Raw genomic sequence first — 17,903 nt, forward strand, 5'->3', positions numbered from 1 at the left:
GGTTTCTATGAAAACTGATTCTGTGTTTCTGGGTGTGCATGTCCTGTGCAGAGACCTAGTTATGGGAGAACTGGGAGCTGCCTGTCTGTGTTGATGCTGTTTTAGAGAGATCATAGTGGAGTGATATAGAAAAGATTTTTTTAACAGATACATACCTGACCTACTGATAACAAAGTGCTTTTGGTACATGAGCTTGTGCCTCTGCAAAGTGCTGTGCACATGTGTGGACTGAGCCAGCTATAAGGCTTTCTTTGCTGTACCCTTCCAGATAATGCTACACCCTAAATATAATGACCAGGCCTGTCCTCTTTCTGCTTCTTACCTCTTTAAAAGCTGAGCCAAACTCTGTGCAACTCTAAAGAAATTATGGGTAAGCATGTGCTTGTTTTTTTCTGCTTAATTCTTCTTTCTGAAGGATGACTGAAAGGCAGCTTGGAAGAAGGGTCTATTTTCTTTCATGTGGCTGTTTGTTTCCATAAATAGAACATAGCCCTTCAAAAAGATGGCAAAGTAATGAACAAATTGAGAGAAGCACTAATAAACTATCCATGGACTGTATCTTGGGTAAAGGGCCATGGAAACCCATCCTGCAGTTTAATAATCCAAGATCTTGGTATTTGGTATTAGTTGGAGTTTCAGGAATGCTCTTTGTCTTCTCTACAGCCTGTTGAAAGAAAAAGCTTGATGTGTTTGGAGAAGAAATGTTTCAACTAGCCTGCCTCTACAGATTTTGAAGGTAGACACATTCTTTGGGGTCTGCCAGCCTGATATCCCCTGTGATAGAGGCCAGAGGTTTACTCTGATTTCTGCTGCAGAATGGTTAAGCTTTATTTGTAGTCTAAAAGCAGTGACAGCATGTGGCTTCACTAGAGCCTGCTGTTCTTGATGACTGCATGTCCCTGTCTCTGTTTGGGTCACAAGCTGTGATACCTTTGCTTTTGCTGGGGGCAGCTCGTTAGGAATACATTTTGCTTCCAGGACAGTGTAAATAGTTTTGTGGCCAGAACTGTGGCTGTATGAACTTAATGGTTGTCCTAGTTTTGAAAGACATTTGTGTATAAAGGCCAGCCTTCCAGACATCAGCCACTCTAATAATAACAACTCATGTAGGAAAAACCAATGTGTAGGAAATCCATTTGGTAATGACTGCATGATGATGTTGCAGAACATCACTTTGCCAAATAACATTTGTCTGCTTGTTATCAATAATTTTCCTCCAGCATCCCAGATCTGCTTTCTTCATCCTGGGGCTTCCTTGGCATATTCATTTTCCAGGGGAAAACAGAGGTCATTCAATACAAGGCCCTTGAACCAATCTTTCTGAATCTGCTGAGGACACTGCCTATGAGTCATGGATAATCAGCTGTAAATCTGCAGCTTTTTGAGATTTTTGGGGAAGAGGCAGCAGGGAGGAGGCAGTGTAGGTGTGTGCTGTTCCTTTGCTGCATTGAGCTGCCTCAGCAGCTGTGGCTGCAGCTGTGGCACTGACACCTGTGTAAATAGATGCATGTGTCAGTTTTGAGACCTGTGTGCTGGTGCTTGAGGTTTAGGCTCTGACAGAGGCTCGACTGATGTAATGGCAAGGTAACTCTGTGTGCTTCAAAATGGTCAATGGCTGGGTCAGGGCATGAACTATTGTCCAGACTCTGAGTGCTACACAGAAGCCTGGGAGGGATCTGTTGTGTTCTGAACATCAGCCTGTGCCTGGCACTTTCCCAGGGAGAAAACTGCTTTTTATGCTTATAGGCTATACTAATCCTTTTTGCTACTTCTTTCCTTTTTCCTTTTTCCAGTTTTGTCTGAAGACACATAAGCTGATTTCAGCTATGCTTGACAAGAAGGTAGAGGCCTTGATGTTAGAAAGCCTTTTAAGTTTGTTCCTAAGGTGTCCAGAGAAGGGAACTCAGAACTGGGATGGCAGGTCCTGTCGTGCTGGGGGAATCCACACGGGACCTCAGTGACTGGGGAGCACTCTGCACTGGGCAGCTGAGGAGCAGTGGGTCAGATGTTTGCCCTGCCCTTGGCTTCTTTCTGACCTTGTGCTCTGCTCTTACACCTGGATGGTGGGAGCTGGTTGTGTTGGGAGCCTGGAGCTCGCAGATCTCTGCCTCATTCACAGGAGTATTTTGCAAGTCTGAATAGAGAAGAACCCAAGGCTGTGGGTGGAAAGCAGGCAAAACACAGCTTTGTGCAGGGAGTGACTGGCACAGGGCACAAGTGGGTGGTGAGAATCCCAGAGAAGGGCTGTTCCAAGGAGCAGGCACTGCTGGCCCCGACACTCTGTGTGTCACAGGTTAAGCCCGTGGTGGAGGTGTTGGAGCTGGGTGTCTGCAGTGAAGGAATTCCTGCTCTTCAGGAGGCTGAGTGGCACAGCAGAGGGTGGAAGTGTTGGCTGGTGCCCAGGAAGTGTCCATTGCTGGATTACAGATAGCCTGGAAGAGAGGACAAGGGGGTGAAGTGGGAGCTCTCTGTGCTTTGAAGAACAGCACACATCAACTTCCAGCCAGCTGTGGGTTCATCTCACTGATGACTCACCCTGCTGCTAAAGAGGAGCTTGTAGTTTTAATCTTGGAAGCAGTACCAGTGTGCTGTGTGATTCCTAATGACCAGTGCTGAACCTGGAAGTAAATCCTGAGATCTGCTTTGGCCAGGTTCTTCTATTGGCATGGCTGGTAATAAGCTCAGAAATTACTGTTGGGGTGGCAGGAAGGGAGAAGGATAATGACATGAGATCCAGATTCCCAAAGGTTGTCTGTTTTTGTAGCCATCCAGACAACACAACAATTCTTAGTGTTCACTTTGAATGTACAAACCCTGTTTTTTGTGGTTTAAAAGGGATATTGTCAGCTATTTATTTATTGCTTTTAATTTCTTTCTTGCTCTTTGCAATATACCCCAGAGGTTCTTGAATTACATTTCTTTCCCCACCAATTTTTTGTCCTATTCTATTTCACAAAAGACAGCAGGAATTTTTCTCCTTTTCTCTTTTCTTTCTTTTTTTTTTTTTTTTCCTTCCCCCCCTTTGTTAGGTCTCATGTATAGTTTCCATTGGCAATTTAACCACTTCATTGTACTACCCCTGAGGTAGCTGCATAGGAAATAAATTTTGACTAACTGAAAGGAACTATAAGAGAATATAATATTTTCCTTTCAAAATGAAAATGTACCGGAAATTTCTGGATCCTTGAAAGATGCAGTGCATCAAGTCCTCTATAGCTTTAATAAGCTGGACTATAGGCAAAAGAAAAATACCCTGCAGTTTGGTCTGAAATTGTGTATTTAGCAAACAATGCCTTATATGAACTAAATAAGCAAGTACTATACACAGGGCTTAAAAATGCAGACTCTCCCTTGCTTTGTGATTTTCATCAGTTATCAAAAGCATCAGTCCACATTGTGAGCTTGCTGCTGGGTTCTTGTAATGAGAGCTGAGTATGAGCTATAGAAATGTAAATGGAGCAATCTGAACCTGCATCTTTGCTTTTCCTACTTCTGCAACTTCTGTAATGGGACTGAAAGGAAATAAATCAGCTTAAAAAAAACCCCCACCAAACATCCAATTTCATTGCTTTTCTGAAAGCTTGTATGCTGGGTTTGGTAAAAGCCAAATTTTCCACCAAATTTTAAACCCTTGGCAAGGATGAAGGTGAGGCTTTGCAGTGGAACAGGAGTAAGGGATCTTTATCTGTGACAGTGCTGATGGATGCTTTTAACAGTCTAGATAGGAGTGCTGCCAGGGTGAGCAAATGATACCCTGATTTTAATACTTTATCCCAGTAGTCCAAAGAAAATACTTCTTTCAGAAGAGAAAGGAGAGGAGACCCAGGTTGAAATGCAAATGTGTTCACTGAGGGAAAGAAAAAATTGTGTTCAGCACTGAACAGCCCTCTAACCTTTATGGATTTGCTTCTCTAGGCCTGGGCTTGGGCATGCAGACAGGCCATGGCAGGAGAAGCTGAGTTTGTTAGAATGGAGCTAAGTGGTGGCTGGACTCCAGGGCTGTCAGTCCCTTAGGTTTTTTGTTGGTCATTGTGTTTCTTTGGAAAAGGGGGAGAGAGATCCGTGTGTGCCACTAAGGCCTGTCACTGCAAGCAGAGCACAGTGAGGGCAGAGGGGTGGCCCTGGTGACAGCATCTCCTTCCTCTCTATTGGGCAAAGATGCAGATTGATACCCTGCAGAGGTGACACTGAAGCCAGCCTGGCGAGCACATCTTCTAATTGAATAAGGGTGGCATGTAACAAACCCTGCTCCTTATTGATAGGAAGGAGGTTTCAGTCTCTTTAAACTTCATTAACTCTCTGTAGTAATTAACCACTGTGCACAGCAGCATTCTCTGCAGTGCTGTTAGCACTGCCTGGCCATGCCTTATTGATTAATGCAGCCCTAAAGTCAGGCAGAGACTCTTCTCAGGAAGAGAAACAACTTGGAGAGAACATGCTTCTACTTTCTGTCTTGTTGGGCAGGGACCAGCTAATTTACTCTTAAGGGAGCAGTGCCTGGTTATCAGAGTTTCTTCCGTGTTTTCTTCTTGCCATGCCAGGAGACTGAAGGAGATTTTCCCACTGCCATGAGTGCCCAGGGCTGAATGTAGCACTGGCTGCTTGGGACCAGCTGAAAGACTTCATTGCTGCAGGGGGGATGGATAAGCAGGAGACAGGTGACAGGAATGGGGCAAATTGGATTCTTTAGTTGGCTTTTGGCCATCCTATTATTACTTTATTTGTTGGAATCCATTTCTGTTCAAAATACCTGAATAGTAAAAATGAGCATGGTCTAGGGAAGGAAAGGGGGTAGTAGATGCTCAGGAAGGGCAGTGATGGCACCAAAGGGTGTTTAGCCCAAGCACCTTAGTTCCTGGATGCCTTTTACTTTGATTTATGTCAAATTTTGCTTTCCATCTACCTTTAGCATAGCCTTAGAGCTGAACACTAAAGTGAGCACAGCAGCCCTAATTGTGCAGATCCACTTTTCCAGTTGTGTCTCTCTCTCTGCCGTGTGCTGTTTGCTCCTGTGAGCTCTGCAGAGCCCGTGCAGCTGTGGGAAGGAAGGGGCTGGACGCTGCTCCCCTCATCCATCAGTGTGTGTTTGTGCTCCCTGGCCCCAGAGGCAGCGCCCTGGCTGGGATACAGCCTGAGATACAACGCTGGTGCCCTCTCCTGGAGCCAGTCCCCAGTTAACAGCATCCCTGTCTCTCTGTGGTTCCCAGCTTGGAAACTGAGGCATCACCATGGGGGGCTGTGCTGGGCTATCAGAAGAATGAAGTGTGCAGCCCCATTCCCTGTGACAAACACCAGATGCTTCAGGAAAATGCCTGGCAGCAGTGTGATAATACACACTGCAGGGAAGTTTCTTCTTTACCCTGGGCTGTTTACAGGCCCAGGAGTGTTGCATTTGGGCTATAGGAATGGTGGAAAGGATAATGCAACATAGTTCTTCGTGTAATGGAGAAGCAAAAGAGAGCTTTATTTAAAGAAACACTACACATGTATAGGGTAGTTTGTACAAAACAAAATAGAAAAGACTCATTGGTCCAAGAGGGCAACACCTCTTTGAAAACATGCTTTCTGCAAAACATCATGTCTCTGGCAGGTGTTTAATCATTGTTATAATTTCTTGAGCAGCTGAGAAGGAGCTGCTTTCTTGGCTGACAGCAGTATCCCAATGACACCAGGAGCATGATGCTTTGGGTCTGTTTGTCATCTATAACCTGCCAGTGGCTTTTTAATGCATTGGTGAGGGTTTGTGTGCCTTCCTGGGGCTGTGCTGTGCCAGGAGATAGCCTGTGTAGGATGTGAGCTATACTCTGTGCTCTGCTTTGGGGCTCAGGAGCTTGGGGCCTGTGGAGCTGAGATGTGGTTTGCTTTTTTTTGTATTGTTCTTAGCAGCCAGAAAGATGGTGGGAATTTGGCTGCCAAAAATTCTCAAAGTCAAACTACACCATTGAAAGGTGAAACTGAGGTATAGTTTCCCCCTTAGGAGCAGGCACCCAGGAGACACAACCCATATGTGAAAGTTGCTACCTGAGACCCCAGGTCTGTGTTCTGGTTTTTGTGGCTCCCTTCAAAAGGCCCCTTTTGCACTATCTGTGGAGTCTTTAAAAACCCAAGGACATTTAGCTTAAGGCAGTACATGCTGCCACACACTGCCTCCTTGGCAGATAAATGCAGTGCATATGTTTGTGAAGAGGGAATGGCAGCCTTTCCAAGCTTCCCCTGGTGCTGTGGGGAAGGCTGTGTGAGAGGCAGTCAGGTGTTACTGGGTGCTCAGAAAGGACCAGTGGTGCATTATGGAAAACAAACAAATGGCAGGTTGGGGGGTGCCATCAGCCACCTGGCAAGGCCTACATTCATTTAGTCTACTGGGATGCTGAATTTTTAAAACTTAAAGCTCCCCAATAATACTGAGTCTCTATTGCCAGCCAGCTGGCTGCAGTTGCTGTGATACTCCCCTTATTTGCAAGAAAACTGAGTTTCCAGGATGTGCTGAACTTTGAAACATCAGCAGAGGCCAAAAATTTTGCTAGAGTGGGTTTTGTGATAGACCTGGGGAAATTTGACTATTGCACTTCAAATTCTGCAAGTCCCTTGTCAAATACCTGGTTTTGTTAAGAAATTAGCTCCTTTCCCCCTTTTGTTTTAGTTTTTTCCTTATGTATCCTAATTTTTTTAAACACTTTTTTTTTTCATCTGGAATTGGAATTTAATTTTAATTTTAATTTTAATTTAACTTTAATTTTAGCCAAGTTTTTGTGTGTATATTTTTAAGAGTATATTTTATATGTCTTGGATATTTTCTGTTTCAGAATAAATTTTATTCTCATCCTTTTGCTTTCAGGAGTGTCTAGAAAAGGAAAGCAAGTGGGAGGGACAGGACTTTGAGGCATATTTTGTTTTAAATCACTTTCTAGAGAGATTTCCCCTGTCTTAAACTGTGTTGGTGGAAAGTCATAGCAATCATTTACTCTCAGAGAAGTCTGACTCTTGGGACAAATCTCTGGAGTACATCTGAACTTCCTATATATTGAATTCTCCTTGCAGAATATTGATCTTGTTTTGCTGGGTTACAAAAGAGAGATTTGGGCTTACATGTTATATTTGTCCTTTATTAAATCTTCTTAGTTAGGGCTGCATTTCATTTGTTCCAGAAGGAGCTGAGGAACCTTAATTTGAGATATAAAGCCATGACAGCACCCAGAGAAACAGGTTTTTCTCTCATGAGGACCAGGTTCCAGAAGAAAGCCTGGCATGTAGGCTTGTGGCTTTTTTTGAGGTTTGGTCCAGCCCCTTCCTCTTGCCAGGAGAGGCAATCCTTCCTGTGGAGTGAAGGTGGTTTCTGGTATTATGGTGTGTGTGTGCATGGGGAAGGAAATAACTTACACTGCCATCACTGGTTTTCATGATTTGTTTTGCTATTTAGTGGTCTGTAGCCTGACTAATACAAACTTCTATGGCAGTCCAGTGCTGCTGTCAGTGTCTGCTTTCAGCCTCATTCCAGCATCCTGCTGGCACTATGTCATCCCCAGCACAGGCAAGGAGGTATCTTCCCTGCTGTTGAGTGCTTGAGAGCTGGTTTTGAATGCTTGAACAAGTCTGTTCCCTTTTGCAAAACTAACCCCAGTCAATAATTCATAAGCACTAGGAAGATCTCATCTAGAAAACGATGTATAATTCTTGTCAGCCATGTTCAAGGAAGAAGAATTGAATATGAAACAAGACAGGCAGAGATGGGCTAGCAAGATGACTGGAGAAAAGAGATTCCCTCCCGTGAGAGGAGACCAAAAGCTTGTAAAACTGGTGGAAATGATGACAGAGATGGGAGATGCCTGTTCTCTCTAAATACATTAAGGTCTCAAATAGCAGGGATGAAGAAGGGCTAATGAAAACAAAGGGCAGTGTTGGTTCAGGAACAATCAGCTGTTAACTTGGTGAATGAGCTGAAGGTAAAATGGAAAAAAATGCTGTGCAGAGCAATGAGGCTGGGTAATGGACTTCTAAGAGGTACCAGAAGGAAATGGAGCATTTTATTAATGAGAGGTAGTTGCTGATGATACCTGGAAGGCTTTGACATGCAGGAGGTCCTGCCATTTGTTTGTTTCTGGCCAGAAGATGTGGGACACTGTTGCTTTCTGGGCATCATATTGTTTCAGGATGCATTTCCCTGGCAGCAGTCCAGTCCTCCAACAGCTTTCAGCTGATCGTGCTGCTGCTGTGTGTAAACAGCAGCTTCATTTCTCTCTAGAACAGGTTGTATTTTTAGCTGTGGAAGGTGTAAGTGGTGCTTTTGGATAATTCTGAATGTCAGCTTTGAAGTGACAGTAGTTTTGGGTGAACAGTATTCCTGGAAACTTGAGGAACAGGTGCTTGCTTCAGGAGATGGTGATGAAGACTGAAATAACATTAATTGTGGCAGAAAACTATCTCCCCTTCAGAAGAGAATGACAATTGTAAAAACTTTCTTGGACATCCAGAAGGTGATTTGGGACACTTGCCCCTTTAGCCCACCTCTCTCTGGAAGAAGCTTCAATTTGTCTTTCAATGAATAGGCAGAGTGTTTGCTCTGGCTTTGGATGGGAGTGCAGGGGTGCAGGTATTTCTCTTTCCTTTGCAAAGAGCAGGTGGAAGATGACAAGTAAATGATGACATTATTACGCTTGCACTTTAATAGTTTCCAAGGAACTTGCAAGTAAGCGAAGGCAACACATGAAATATTAATGGTTTCTCTTTGCTCTTATACAAAAGGTTGAAAGCTTCCAGAGCTGGAGTTCAGGGTACATGAAGCATATGGAAATAACACCTGCAGCTTTGCCTGGAGGGCTAACACTGACCTTTTTTTGAGTGATAAATAAGGGGTTTTTTTGTGTTTTTGTTTTTTGTGTTTGGTTGGTTTGTTTGTTTGTTTTTCTTTTATCTCAATTGGAAAAAAGAAATCTGGTTTCCACACACAAGATTCAGTCCCTTTGTCTACAGCAGACTTCCTTCTAGATTCCTAACTTCTCTCCTTTCTGACTGCCCCTTGTTTGAGGGCAAAATTAGTTTTTGAAACAAAGTATTTCCCTTGTGCATTCTTTCCCCTTGCCCCAGTTTATAGGACCACAAATAAAAGCAGTTTTCTGTATATGAATGGAAGAAAATAAACATTGCAACATCTTTGCTTTTACAACTGGTTATTTCCAAAAGGAAGCTGCCTTTCAGTATGATGCTGTAGATCTGTAAGCAGGAGGAATACCCAGTTTGGTCCACAGGTATTAAATGCCCATGTCCTGGCACTGTAGCCCCAGAGCTGTCAGTGGTGACAGAAAGGAACACTTTGTCCTGGCTTCTTGTTGCTGCTGTGTTTGCCTGGAATACAACAAAGCCATGTAGAATTACAGGTCTGTGATGCTACTTTCTCACCAGGTAACCAGAAAACTACTCAGGACTTTCTCTGGGAGCTGGGTAGAAGGGTAGGAGGTAGAAGGGTTTAAGTAGAAGAAACTAGAGAATTAGAATCCTTTAGTAGAAAGGTTCAATGCAAGGCTGTTCTTGAGCTGACTAGAGGGCCTAGAACTGAGAGGTGATGTTCAGTGTCTCATCTGCCCAAGTTCAGGTGTGTACTGGGTATCACATGAGACAAATGCTGCTGTCCATCCATCCATCCATCCATCCATCCATCCATCCATCCATCCATCCATCCACCCATCCATCCAAGGGGTTGCTCTTGGTGTGAGCAGGGCTTGCTGGCTCCCTGCTGCCCTTGTCCAAGGCTAGTGGGAGATCCTTTGGTGCTGAAAGCTGCCCTTGCTGGTACTGATACTGAAGGTTTTGGTTAGATGTGGGTGTGAGGTCCCAGGAGGTGAGTGGCTCCAGCCACAGTATGCTGCTGGCTCTAGCAGCCACTTCTGTGTGACAGCACATTTCTTCTGTGGGCTGAAATTCCCTGACTGGAGAAGCAAAACTTCAAACACTCACACCTATGGAAGGGGACAGACAGTAATGGAGTATCTGCACTTACTGCTGAAGTCTGGATTTCTCCTACATAACTTTACTTGTACATACTGGATGCACATTATTTGTTCCTTTTAATCTGAGAATTTAACACCAAGCTGTTGTTTTTTGAACAATGTCTTACTCGCATAATAATATACCCAGGTCTGGTAGTGCCTTGTTCACAGAGATAAAGCTGATTGTCCAGTTCTTGGTACCCCCATCTCTTGGCATTAGTAATGTTCTCTAGGGCATTCAGCCACCCACCTACCCCCATGATCTGCTGGGTTAAAGGAGATATTGTGAAAATGTAACATTTGGAGGTGTAAGTAAGGGTTAGTCAGAACAGAATGAAGAGGAGGTGGTCAGACAGTGAGTACATTCAGTCAGTGCAGTACAGAAGTGTCAGGAGAGAAGCAGTGACACAGAAACACTCTGTATCTGTGCAACTTTGCTTTGTGTTCCTTGTGTTTTTCCTGTGTTCCTTCATAAGCATTTGGAGTGAACAGTATCAGGCTCAAGGCATCAGAATACTTGAGTGGTCTGAAGGATGAGGAAGTGTTGTGCCAAATCCCAGCTCCAAATTCCAGCTGCCATTCTCCTTGGTGGCAGGCAGCAGGAGGAATGGATGCTGAGGGACTAACAGGCTGCAGTGCACAGTACAAGAGGGAGCACAGCAATACCAGATGGGTGGTAGCTCTAGCTATGAAGTGTGAGAACAAGCTGGTGAACTTTTCCCATCCAAAGCTGCTGGGCTGAGTTTTTCCACCTTTTTTTTTTTTTTTTTCACTTTGAATGATCTTAAAAGACTCATTGAAAGGTGGGAAAGGAGAAAGGAGCTGCAGTAGGAAGTGCTCCAAGCTGTGCTCTAATAGACCACGGAAGGACACTTGAACTCCAGCTTACCTCAAACTTGAGTGGTGGAGGGTGAGTGATCTGGCTCCTGTTGTACCTTGATGTCCTGCCCTCCTGCCACTCCTTCTTGGATTCTCATGGAAAATCACAGAGGGATTTGCTTCCTGCCCTCCTGTTGTACTGCTGGGTGCTGGATGGAGAGCAGTGACCTGCTCCCTTCATCCCTCGTGGTCTCCAGCTTTTACTGTACTTGTGTTACAGGCTGAGGTGGATGAGGGAACTGTCCAGCATCTGACAGGTGGCTGTGCATCAGGAAGAACAAGGAGTCATTTCAATGAGCACTGCTGAGTTTTAGGGCTTTTGTAAGCTGAGGATTATAGCTACAGGTGTAGTTCAATGTCTTGCTGCTCAGTGCCTTCCATGAGAAGAGATGCTACTTGCACAGATTTCTGGTATGAGAACAGCTGGTCCTTCCAGGAAAAGAAATCTCTTTTGTGTCTGATCCTCCTGGTTGATTCAGTTTTGGCCTGTGTATAAAGGCCAGCCTAGACCCTGCTAGTGGTATTGAGAGTTTTCCCACTTGCTGATTACTGTCTACATTTTCTAACCACCAAAGGCAAGTGGTCCAAGAAAGCCCTATGACTGCTCTATCTGTGTCTGCTGAGCTAATAAAGATGATCTGTCATCCCCTCCTTCCATCACTTTTTGTTTGCATCTAAATATTTTTCCGGGGACAGAATGAATTTGTCACTGCTATTAAACAAAGGATATGATCTTAATTCAGACTCATGCCCTGAGGTGTTTTCTTTGCATAATTGGAAGTTCTCTGAGCTATGAATGCATGGCTGTTTCTCTGGGGATTTAGCAGGTTGTGTGTGGTGGAGATTGGAGGGTGCAGAGTGAGTCTGGTTGTCTTGATGGCAGTGAGCAAAGAGAATCAGAATGTCTTTAAGGTGAGAGCAACCTCACACTGCCATTTTTTGTACTCTGTCGTGCCAGCTGATTTAACTGCAGCATTCTTTTCTCCTCTCCACCTTTTCAAGCTTCATTTTCTCACATTGTTAGCAGGGAAATGAGCAGCACAAGCCCCCATGTGCCCCAGCAGTGTGGCCATGGTGAAAGGGTGACAGTTTATTCCTTTTGTGAGCATTATACAACTCTAGAAACTCCTTGATTAGGACCTGTCCATGTGCTAAGGCTGGCCTAGACTGGGGCATGCTTGTGCTTGTATCCTGGCTGCAGTGTGTTATCCTGAGTGTTTTCTGGCTTTGTGGCTGCACAGTTCTTTGGTCACCTCACAGTGGGCTTCCCCCTTCCACTGTTCCAGTGGGTCAAGAATGGATGTCTCTGTTTTACCAGCAACTGGGTCATGTTTAGTGACTGCTTGGGGTCACACTGAGTATTTGGTCAGGAACTGAAAACTGGTCTCTCAAAAAAAGGGCTGAGAGTCATTATTTTCCTCATATTCATGTCTAAATTTGCTTGAAAATACCTTTCAATGTCTGTATTTCTCTAATAGCACTAAAAGTACTGGAGCCTGACTCCTGCCTTAAGCCTCCCATCTCTCTGCAGGTGTCCAAAACCAGCACTTATGTGTCATGATCACTGGTTATAAATGAGGAGACTGTGACAAAAATATTTTGTGTCATACTGGTATTTGCACAGATCAGCAAAAAATCAGAAGTGGGGTGAGCTGCCAGGTTTCCTGATCTTAAAGCTATGGAAAAGAGCATCTAGGGAGCTGAGGCAGGGACAATTTTCTTGAGAGTCCCCCAGGTAAACATCTCTAGCATTCTTTTAGGTTCTTCTAAAGGTGTGTGTTTTGCTGCAGGGAGAATTGTGGCAGAAGTACAGTGGCTCTTTGCATGGGGACATTTCCATGATGCCTGACTTAAGGGGTTTGGCAGTGACCATTTTGCCTTGGTCATTGCTTCAAGCTTGAGGAAACAACAAAGACCATCCTTGGGCTTGTCCTCTGAGCTGTGTTGGAACCTGTCCTCTGCTTTTTCTGCAGCTGGAGGCAGACTTTCCCCACTAGCAGATTTGTCACTAATTAAAATGATTCCAGCACAGCACAGGGTCCCCTCATTGAGGAAAACCAGCTGATAATGTATGACAGCTATCTAATGTGGCCTGAGCTGATTTTGTGCCCATGAGGAAGGTGTTTGCTAGCTAGTTGTATGACTCCCCTGCTGCAGAGTGCAAGCTCCACAAACAAGCAATCCCTAGGAGCCTTGCAAGGCAGGACAAGTACTTCAAAGTTTACTGATACCTTGGCAAATTAAACTAGGAAAAGTGTGCCTGTCTGTATCTCTTTTGCAGGTGGGATGAGAGAGGGATATGTGCAGTCTTGGTGAACTGTGCTGGAGCTCAGTGGGTGAGCACAGAAGGTCCTGAGTGAGCAGCACTGACTGAGCTGTGCCAGGAGCCGACCCAGAGAACAGCAGAGGGCAACACACAGCTTTGAGAGGGAGGGGATGCTTCTGCTCTGCCTGTCTTTTGGCTACTGTCATTAGTTTTCCCATGTACTAAATGATATACACAACTACTTTTTTTTTTTTTCCCCCTTTTAATTTTTTTTTTTATATAAGGAACAAATTAATTGCTTAATTTCCCTTTGCCTAGCTCTTCTGTTGCATTGGGGCACAGCAGGGAAGCTGGAAATGCCTATCTATTGGCTATTCCTAGGGAATTAAGGACCTGAGCAGTAGCTAATCAGTGTTTTAGCTGTAGTTTTTTCAATATTCTCTCAGTGTTAGTGTTGATAATAGATAGCTGGCCCAATTAAAATAAAAAATTATCAAAGCGTGTTTGAAGTGCCCTTAGGTAATTCTGCATGCATTTGTTGGAGAGCAGCTAGGAAAACAAAATTTGACCTTCTGCAGAACAAAATCACGTTACAGAGAAGGATGGAGACAGTGGGAGAGTAGCAAGTAAAAGTTGATGTTAATAAGTTGTGGCAGAAACTTGGCTGTACTGGATCATTTTACCTGTTAAATACACTCTCCTGCTTATGGCACTGAGCAATAAATAGGTGTTATGTTTGAGTCATATAATCCTCTACAGCAGTTCTTCAGTGATATCCAGAGGCTAAGAAGAAGTTATCTTTCTGACCCTGAAGGCAGTTAACTTGCATTCTGAAGCATGGGATTTGATTACTGTTATCTTAGCTACTGCAATTATTGACAGTAAAATTAACCAGCTCTTTTTGAACTTGTTCTGAAAATGCTGACCATTTAATGGGGTCAGTTTTCATCCATGTGTGAGGTATGTTTGCTGCAGAACTGGCTGATTGCATGTGACAGAAGACCATCAGATGAAAACATCTGCTCAAAACCATTTGCTTGTGCACTTGGCGTGGTGTGTGCTGTGCTCCTCACTTGCCTACGGGTGGTAAAGTTGCTTTGTAAAATCAAGCCCTCCCAATTTAGCATAGAAGTATGGATATCAAAGTTGAGAAGCTCCTGCTTTGATTCTGTGCATTAAACTGGGTTAAGGCTAATTATGTTCTAAGATGGTGCAGAGGAACTGCTAGATTAAAACAGGAGAAAGTGGTGGCAATTAGGAGAGGGAGAGTTCCATTCTGAAGTCATCAGTGACTCTGAATGTTGAAGATTTCCTCTTTTGGATCCATTATCTAGACAATGGTTTAGAACATGTGTCTTTGCTGTGGTCTTAACAGCCAAATATCTACCTGAAATCCTGTGTATTATGATGAACTCTGTGCTTACTGTGTGTGCATCTTGAGGTACTTATGTCCCATTTCTTACTCTTTTAAATTCCAAATAAAAGGACTAAGTGTTACTTGGCTGGCCTTAATATCATCTCAGCAGACATGAAATGTGCCATGGTTGTTAGTAGAGGGTTCTTGTTACTGGTCAGGCTTCAACAGGGACAATTTATTGTCCCATATCAATCTGAAAAAGGAAGCCTCAGTTGGATGGCACAGTCATCTTTGCTCTCTGGAGGTTTTAGACTGGAAAGATTTGTAAAACTGCATCTTTCCACCTCATGAGAAGGACAAACAGGAGTTTGACAGGACAAACAGGTCCTGTTCTGAAAGTGGATAAGGTTAAATACAGGGTCAAATTGTCTACAGAGATCAGTTTGAGTTTGCTGAGGACTGTGAAGTCTGTGCTGTTGTGGTGCTTTTGGAGAGTAACACTAGTACCAGGTGTCAGAATAACCTGCTTGTCTGCTCAGAGTTGTTATAAATGGTAAGAGCTGCTCAAGCTGAATGTATGATTTGGAGAGGAGCTGCAATACCAATGATAAAGAGGAGGGATCAGCTTTTTATTGGGTTTCAGAACTGGTTTCATTAAGGAGAGATAAAGAAGATTTTCCTCTAAAACCTGGTTTTGCCAAGACTTCCTCTGTGCCACAGAGCAACACACTAGGCTCACACTTTCAGGGGGAAGGTTTAGGTCCTGATGCCAGACTAATTTCAGTGGCTGCCAAGTGCTTGAATAGGAGTTGGAGCTGTGTGAACCTGGTGTGTCAGGCCCCAGGAAAGTTGCTTAGTGTAAAGCAGAGGTGGCTTGCAAAGAAGCTGCAATTATTTGTGAAAACACCTTTGTTGAATGCAGTGATTCCAGAATAAGTTTTTGTCTTTGGGGTGTTGCCACACTTATTTAGGATTAGATTTTGTGCACTGCCTTTCCCTTGCAGAGTCTGGGGCCTCCCATAAGCTTAGTTCTCAACTTGTGAAATAGAGATTGTCCATCATTTTTTTTCAGGTTGTAGGATCTTCTGGGGCAGTGTCTGGCAATACTCTCAATAAAAACTTGACAGTCCAGAAGTTTTATCCTATCTGGGTCTTGAAGTGCTATTTTTGTGTGAGTAATTGCTCACCAAGATAGAGCCCAGAATCCATGCTCTTGTGCTGAATTACTTGGCTTTGATCACAGAAGGGGGGCCAATTGCTGCAAAGCATTTTCCTCCACCCCCTCTTGCTGTGTTCTGGAGCATCAGGCTGTATGCTTGGTGCAGGCAAATCCAGCACTCAGAAGAAATAAATGAAATGGCCTAGATACTGTGAGAGTCTTTAAATTTGATATCCAAAAGGGAGTTGAAAGTCAGAATCTCTGAAAACCCTTTGTTGCTAACTTTCTAGATCTTCTGCTCCTTAGCAAAAATGCTGCAGGTTGAACTGCCAAGGCCAGCAGGTATTTTTCCTTGCATTATCTTCTCTGGGGAGAATGGCTTGCTGGACTCTATTAAAGCTGGTGCTGGAGACTCCAGAGCAGCTGAGGTTTGCAAGTCTTGGATTCTGAACTGTCTTCTGTCTTCAGAGGTAGCATTATTGTTTAGGGTATAGAACATTAAAATGAACAGTGAAGATGTAATGCTGCTGGACAATTCTGAGCTGCAGCTGATGTATTGGCTGTTAGTAGATGCTTACTCTGCTGGCAGAGTGCTTGAGGCCACATTTGTGGCACTGTGACAAAAGTCTGTGAACATTTTTAATGGACAAAGTTTCTGGGGAGAGGAGGGAACCCTCTTCTTCTGCAGAGAATTGGGAAACACTCAGCACCTACTTGGCACCTTGCAGAATTGGATCCTGGGTTCAGAGGATGCTCTGCTCAGAAAATATTCTCCCTGTTAATAACCAAAAAAGATGATCTGACAATTCTAGCACAGAAATACATCTTTCACCTTAATCAGGAGGCCTGGCACAGCCTGTGCTGGTGGCTGGCACCAACAAGGGTGGTAGGATTAACTACAGTGCATCTGGGAAGCTGAATGGCTTGATGATTTGAAGATGTGTGTTGATGAGGTACTGAGGCATGTGGGGTGAAATCCACTGAGTACAATAACCTGGAGACTGTATTGGAGAAGAATTGGGAAGTTATCTTATCCTGTGGGATGCAGGAGGTGAGTTCAGGTCCTGCCTTGGCTGCTGACTTCCCATGTGATTTCAGGGCAGGAATTCAAAAAGAACTTGGCATTTACAGAAGAGTAGCTGGAAGTAATTTCAGTCCTCTCAAGCTCTATCTTGTGGATTTCTGAATACTTTACCTCCCCACTCTAAACCAGGAAGAAACACACTTTTTGGGATACAGGGAAAAGCTGAGAACAAGTGTGTTTATTGCTATGAGGAATCCAGATGCAATGATGACAAAAAGCTATGAAATGCCCAAATCAGTGTTCTCAGACAGATCAGGCATTCCTCCTTCAGAGTAGGAATAACTGGTGTTTCAGGTATTGGATACCAACTCTGCAGAAGGCAGATGTGAAACAAATGTGCACACACATGTGTAAACAGGTCTGGCTTAAGCACTTGCATATCTGCACAAGTAGGTCTAATTTTGCACTAAAAAGCTCTAAAGAAGGCAACTGAAAAGGCAAATCCCAGTTATCATTCTTCTGGGCTTTAAATGTTTGTGACATCATCTGGAATGGATCAGGTTTGTAGGACATTCTGTTAGCATTTGGTGCTTTTCATGTTGTCACCCCTTTGAAGACATTTCCCTTTTTTCAACTCCACACTTTGTCTCACATTTTACCTACCAGCAGCCCACCATTGCCCCTCAGTTGACAAACCTGTGTAGAATGATCTGTGTTGAAACATGGCATGAAGTACTTTATGTGGATGGCTCCATGGCCTGATGACTCTGGGCTGGAAGAACTCTTTAGGTCAGCTCTTAAATGATGTATTAGAGCATTCTAGAAAAACCCCAAACCAGTCCAAACCCACTCCTGAAGTATGATCTGTATCATTTATTGGTGGCTCCACATTCAGAAAGTGATTGTTCACCTTGGTGGTACAGAAATAATGTCCTGAAGATCTATTACCCTTGAAGGCTGCAGATATTACTTTCTTTTGCTGGTGACTTAGAGAAGAGCTCCTATCACAACAAGCACAAAAAAAGACAGATATTTCTTCTGTTATCTTTCCACTGAACCCAAATTTAGTCTAGGATACTGGATTTAGGTTTGCATTTTGTCTGCTTTGTATAATCCCCTTTTCTTGTGCCTGATGGTGTTTAAAGTAATCCTTTGGCTCATCCCAGATATGATTACTATAATTTTTAATTATTGATGAATAATTATTATCATAGGGTCATTTACTTTGGTCTTTTTGT

The 17,903-nt window shown here is 43.7% G+C and overlaps 1 protein-coding gene across 1 annotated transcript in view; it reads left to right on the forward strand.

Annotated features, from left to right (window-relative positions):
• The window catches only part of SORCS3 (sortilin related VPS10 domain containing receptor 3), a 260,476-nt gene that overhangs the window by 37,586 nt on the left and 204,987 nt on the right, over window positions 1-17,903 (forward strand). The window lies entirely within an intron of this gene.

The sequence above is a fragment of the Oenanthe melanoleuca genome, chromosome 6 (genome assembly GCF_029582105.1).
Source record: "Oenanthe melanoleuca isolate GR-GAL-2019-014 chromosome 6, OMel1.0, whole genome shotgun sequence".
Classification (NCBI taxonomy): domain Eukaryota; kingdom Metazoa; phylum Chordata; class Aves; order Passeriformes; family Muscicapidae; genus Oenanthe; species Oenanthe melanoleuca.